Source organism: Loxodonta africana, chromosome 13 (assembly GCF_030014295.1).
Source record: "Loxodonta africana isolate mLoxAfr1 chromosome 13, mLoxAfr1.hap2, whole genome shotgun sequence".
NCBI classification, from domain to species: domain Eukaryota; kingdom Metazoa; phylum Chordata; class Mammalia; order Proboscidea; family Elephantidae; genus Loxodonta; species Loxodonta africana.
The window spans coordinates 35709521-35716011 of record NC_087354.1 but is presented as its reverse complement, the minus strand read 5'-3'; positions in this window follow the sequence as shown (position 1 = coordinate 35716011).

Here is a 6491-nt window from a genome sequence, read left to right as displayed (position 1 = left end):
AAAAGAATCCATCAGGCACCAGAAGAAAACAAATAATAAAAATTAGAGCCAAACTAAATGAGTTAAAGAACAGAAAAACAATTGAAAGAATTAACAAAGCCAAAAGCTGGTTCTTTGAAAAAATTAACAAAATTGGTAAACCATTGGCTAGACTGACTAAAGCAATACATGAAAGGAAACAAATAACCCGAATAAGAAACGAGAAGGGCCACATCACAACAGACCCAACTGAAATTAAAAGAATCATATCAGATTATTACGAAAAATTGTTATCCTAACAAATTTGCAAATCTAGAGGAAATGGATGAATTCGTGGAAAAACACTACCTACCTAAACTAATACAATCAGAAGTAGAACAACTAAATAGACCCATAACAAAAAAGAGATTGAAACGGTAGTCCAAAAACTCCCAACAAAAAAAAGCCCTGGCCCGGACGGCTTCACTGCAGAGTTCTACCAAACTTTCAGAGAAGAGTTAACACCACTACTACTAAAGGTATTTCAAAGCAGAGAAAATGACGGAATACTACCTAACTCATTCTATGAAGCCACCATCTCCCTGATACCAAAACCAGGTAAAGACATCACAAAAAAAGAAAATTACAGACCTATATCCCTCATGAACATAGATGCAAAAATCCTCAACAAAATTCTAGCCAATACAATTCAACAACATATCAAAAAAATAATTCACCCCAACCAAGTGGGATTTATACCAGGTATGCAAGGCTGGTTTAATATTAGAAAAACCATTAATGTGATCCACCATGTAAATAAAACAAAAGACAAAAACCACATGATCTTATCAATTGATGCAGAAAAGGCATTTGACAAAGTCCAACACCCATTTATGATAAAAACTCTCACCAAAAGAGGAATTGAAGGAAAATTCCTCAACATAATAAAGGGCATCTATACAAAGCCTACAAAGCCAACAGCCAACATCACTCTAAATGGAGAGAGCCTGAAAGCATTTCCCTTGAGAACAGGAACCAGACAAGGATGCCCTTTATCACCACTCTTATTCAACATTGTGCTAGAAGTCCTAGCCAGAGCAATTAGGCTAGACAAGGAAATAAAGGGCATCCGGATTGGCAAGGAGGAAGTAAAATGATCTCTATTTGCAGATGACATGATCTTATACACAGAAAACCCTAAGGAATCCTCCAGAAAACTACTGAAACTAATACAAGAGTCCAGCAGAGCATCGGGATACAAGATAAACATACAAAAATCACTTGGATTCCTCTACACCAACAAAAAGAACATCGAAGAGGAAATCACCAAATCAATGCCGTTTACAGTAGCCCCCAAGAACATAAAATAGGAATAAATCTTACCAGAGATGTAAAAGACTTACACAAAGAAAACTACAGTACACCTCTGCAAGGAACCAAAAGAGACTTAACATAAGTGGAAGAACATACCTTGCTTGTGGATAGGAAGACTTAACACTATAAAAATGTCTATTCTACCAAAAGCAATCCATACATTTAATGTAATTCCAATCCAAATCCTAACGCCATTGTTTAATGAGATGGAGAAACAAATCACCAACTTCATATGGAAGGGAAAGAGGCCCCGGATAAATAAGGCATTACTGAAAAAGAACAAAGTGGGAGGCCTTACTTTACCTGATTTTAGAACCTAGTATACAGCCACAGTAGTCAAAACAGCCTGGTACTGGTACAACAACAGATACATGGACCAATGCAACAGAATTGAGAATCCAGACAGAAATCCATCCACATATGAACAGCTGATATTTGACAAAGGCCCCAAAACAGTTAAATGGGGAAAAAACAGTCTTTTTAACAAATGGTGCTGGCATAACTGTATATCTATCTGCAAAACAATGAAACAAGACCCATACCTCACTCCATGCACAAAAACTAACTCAAAATGGGTCAAAGACCTAAATATAAAATCTAAAACGATAAGGATCATGGAAGAAAAAATAGGGACAACTTTAGGAGCCCTAATACACGGCATAAACAGCATACAAAACATTGTAAAGAATGTAGAAGAAAAACTAGATAACTGGGAGCTCCTAAAAATCAAGCACCTATGCTCATCCAAAGACTTCACCAAAAGAGTAAAAAGACTACCTACAGACTGGGAAAAAGTTTTTGGCTATGACATTTCTGATCAGCGCCTGATCTCTAAAATCTACATGATATTGCAAAAACTCAACTGCAAAAAGACAACCCAATTAAGAAATGGGCAAAAGATATGAATAGACACTTCACTAAAGAAGACATTCAGGTAGCTAACGGATATATGAGGAAATGTTCACGATCATTAGCCATTAGAGAAATGCAGATCAAAACCACAATGAGATTCCATCTCACTCCCACAAGGCTGGCATTAATCCAAAAAGCACAAAATAATAAATGTTGGAGAGGCTGTGGAGAGATTGGAACACTTCTACACTGCTGGTGGGAATGTAAAGTTTCCACTTTGGAAATCGATTTGGCGCTTCCTTAAAGAGCTGGAAATAGAACTACCATACAATCCAGCAATCCCACTCCTTAGAATATTTCCTAGAGAAATGAAAGCCTTTACACGAACAGATATATGCACACCCATGTTTATTGCAGCACTGTTTACAATAGCAAAAAGATGGAAGCAACCAAGGTGCCCATCTACAGATGAATGGATAAATAAATTATGGTATATTCACGCAATGGAATACTACCCATCGATAAAGAACAGTGAGGAATCTGTGAAACATTTCGTAACATGGAGGAACCTGGAAGGCATTATGCTGAGTGAAATTAGTCAGTTGCAGAAGGACAAATATTGCATAAGACCACTATTCTAAGAACCTGAGAAATAGTTTAAACGGAGAAGAAAACATTCTTTTGTGGTTAAGAGGGGGGGAGAGAGGGAGGGTGGGAGAGTGGCATTCACTAATTAGATAGTAGATAAGAACTACTTTAGGTGAAGGGAAAGACACAGGGGAGGTCAGCACAATTGGACTAAACCAAAAGCAAAGAAGTTTCCTGAATAAACGCAATGCTTTGAAGAACAGTGTAGCAGGGGCGGGGGTCTGGGGACCATGGTTTCAGGGGACATCTAAGTCAATTGGCATAATAAAATCTATTAAGAAAACATTCTGCATCCCACTTTGCAGAGTGGCGTCTGGGGCCTTAAACGCTAGCAAGCAGCCATCTAAGATGCATCAATTGGTCTCAGCCCACCTGGGTCAAAGGAGAATGAGGAACACCAAGGACACAAGACGATTACGAGTCCAAGAGACAGAAAGGGCCACGTGAACCAGAGACTACATCATCCCGAGACCAGAAGAACTAGATGGTGCCCGGCTACAACCGATGACTGCCCTGACAGGGAACACAACAGAGAACCCCTGAGGGAGCAGGAGAGCAGTGGGATGCAGACCCCAAATTCTCATAAGACCAGACTTAATGGTCTGACTGAGACTAGAAGGACCCCGGTGGTCTTGGCCCCCAGACCTTCTGTTGGCCCAGGACAGGAACCATTCCTGAAGCCAACTCTTCAGACATGGATTAGACTGGACAATGGGTTGGAGAGGGATGCTGGTGAGGAGTGAGCCTCTTGGATCAGGTGGACACTTGAGACTGTGTTGGCATCTCCAGCCTGGAGGGGAGATGAGAGGGTGGAGGGGGTTAGAAGCTGGCGAAAAGGACATGAAAAGAGAGAGTGGAGGGCGAGAGCAGGCTGTCTCATTAGGGGGAGAGTAATTGGGAATGTGTAGCAAGGTGTATATGGGTTTTTGTGTGAGAGACTGACTTAATTTGTAAGCTTTCACTTAAAGCACAGTAAAATTTATTTAAAAAAATGATTTGAGTGAATGAGTCAGTGGGTCAGTTTTTATAAAAACCATCTTTTTATGTTACTGCTCTCTTTATGTAGTTATAACAGTGAAAATAGGCATAAGGAAATGGAGACTAGTACTCGTATAACTCAGAGTTATATAAAATGTGAACAGAACGTGTATAATGAAGAGAGAGAAAAAAAGTAAGAGGTACTAATGGAATGTACCCTCTTCACTTTGGTTGGAGAGAGACATGGTAAAATTGGGTTGTTTTTCCCCTACTGATTTATAGATTCTCTATATTTACATGAAAAGTTAGTCTTTCAGGAGTCACAAATACTTCTATTGAGATAGAATTCACCCGCCCTAACATAGCCTTTTAGAATGTGCACAATTCCGTGGTCTTTAGTATATGGACAGAGTTGTGCAACAATCACCAACACCTACTTTCAGAACATTTTCATTACCCCGTAAATATACGCCCTACATATTAGCTGTCATCCTTATTACCCATTTCCTCCAAGCCGTAGCAAACAACAATCTACTTTCTGTCTGCGTTGGTTTGTCTGTTCTGGACATTTCTTGTGAATGGAATCATGCACTATGCAGTCGTTTCTGTTTGGCTTCTTTCACTTAGCACAGTGTTCTCAAGGTTCCTCCATACTGTGGCATGTATCAGTACCTGATGGCCTTTTAATGGCTGAGTAATATTCCAGTCTACGAATATACCACAGCTTCTCTATCAGTTCGTCACATTTGGGTTCTTTCCACATTATGGCTATTTATGAATAACGCTGCTATGAAAATTCTTGTGTAAGTTTTATGTGAACGTGCTTCAGGTCTCCTGGGTACCTACCTAGGAATGGAATCGCTATATCGTATGCTGACTCTATGTTTAACTTTCTGAGAAACTGCCAAACTGTTTTCCAAAGCGACTGGATCATTTTACACATCCACCCGCAATGTATGAGGGTTCCAGGCTCTCCACATCCTCACCACTTGTTGTCCACCCTATTGATTTTAGCCATCTTAGTGGTTTTAAAATAATAGTGCGTTTTGGTTTTGATTTGCATTTCCCTAATGACTAACGAGGTTGAGCTTCATTTCATGTGATTATTGACCATTTCTGTATCTTCTCTGGAGAAATGTCTATTCAAATCCTTAGGCTGCAAATTTCTTTTCAGCTTTTTGTCTGTATTTTTGCTTTCTTTATATAGTTTTTGATATGCCAAAGATCTGTATCTGTATCTTATCAGTTTTAGCCTTCACAGCTCTGGGATTTTTAGAAAATCTTTCTCTTTTACCAATAAAAAGCAAAACAAAAGCTCCCACAGTTTCTTCTAAAATTTTTATGGTTGCATATTTTATTTTTAAATATGGGTCCTTTTGGAATTTCGTTTCCTGTAAGCTATGAGAAAGTGGATAAAAATATTTTTACAGATGATATAAATGATAACCAAATTGCTACAAGCACTCCTTTTTGCTTTTTTGCATAACCCATATCTTAACTGCATTTTCCGATATTCCATACAGAAAAGCGTTTTTACAGAGGGAGGCCTACTATTCCCAGCCATTTCATTTTAAGGTTTTGCTTTGCTGCAATAGGAATCCCTTCTCTACCTTATCTACACACCCCTTCTTATTAAAAAAAAAAAAAAAAAAAAACCCACCGCCATCGAGTTGATTCCGACTCATAGCGCCCCTGTAGGACAGAGTAGAAGTGCCCCGTAGAGTTTCCAAGAGTGCCTGGAGGATTCTAACTGCTGACTTCTTGGTTGACAGCCATAGCAGTTAATCACTACACCGCCAGGGTTTCCCCTATTCTTAACAGCCAGTAAAATTTTTCTGTGAGTAGAACTCTTGGGAGTTTATAAGTGAGGTTGAATTTTATAACTGATTCCGTGTGGTGCAGCCCAGCAGAAGGACAGATAGAAACAGTAGCTCCAGAGGCAACAGAAGCTATGAGAACATGAGCCTCTAGAGATTTGCTCCTGAATTTCACAGAAAGCTCTAGACTGTTCTACATAAACATATTATATATGGACATCACCTTACAACAGACAGAGAATAATGCTTTGAAAGTGAGCCATTCAGGACAGAGCTGGACAAAAACGTAGAACAAAATTCCAACTAAAAAAAAAAAAAAGAAACCAGACTTACTAGCTTGAAAGAGACTGGAGAAAACCCAAGAGTGTGGCCCCAGACATCCTTTTAGCTCAATAACAAAGTCACTCCTGAGGTTCACCCTTAACCAAAGATTAAACAGGCCCATAAAACAAAATGAGACTCCAGTGGCATACCAGCCCAGGAACAAGGACTACAAGGCAGAAGAGGACAGGAAAGCTGGTAATAGGGTACCCAAGGTCAAGAAGAGAGTGTTGACATGTCCTGGGGTCGGTAACCAATGTGATAAAACGATTTATGTACTGACTGTTTAATGAGAAGCTAGTTTGCTCTGTAAATCTTCATCTAAAGAACAATTAAAAAAAAACTTAGGCATTTAGAAGGAGGGTATTCATTCCTTAGCAGATGCTTAGAAGTATGTGTTCTGGTGAACGTATGCACCCATTTCTATCGGGTATGTATCTAGAAGTAGAATTACTGGGTCATAGGATATATGTATGTTCACAGCTTAGGTCGATACAGCCAAAGCATTTTTAAAATGGTTGTACCAAATTGCACTTCCACTAG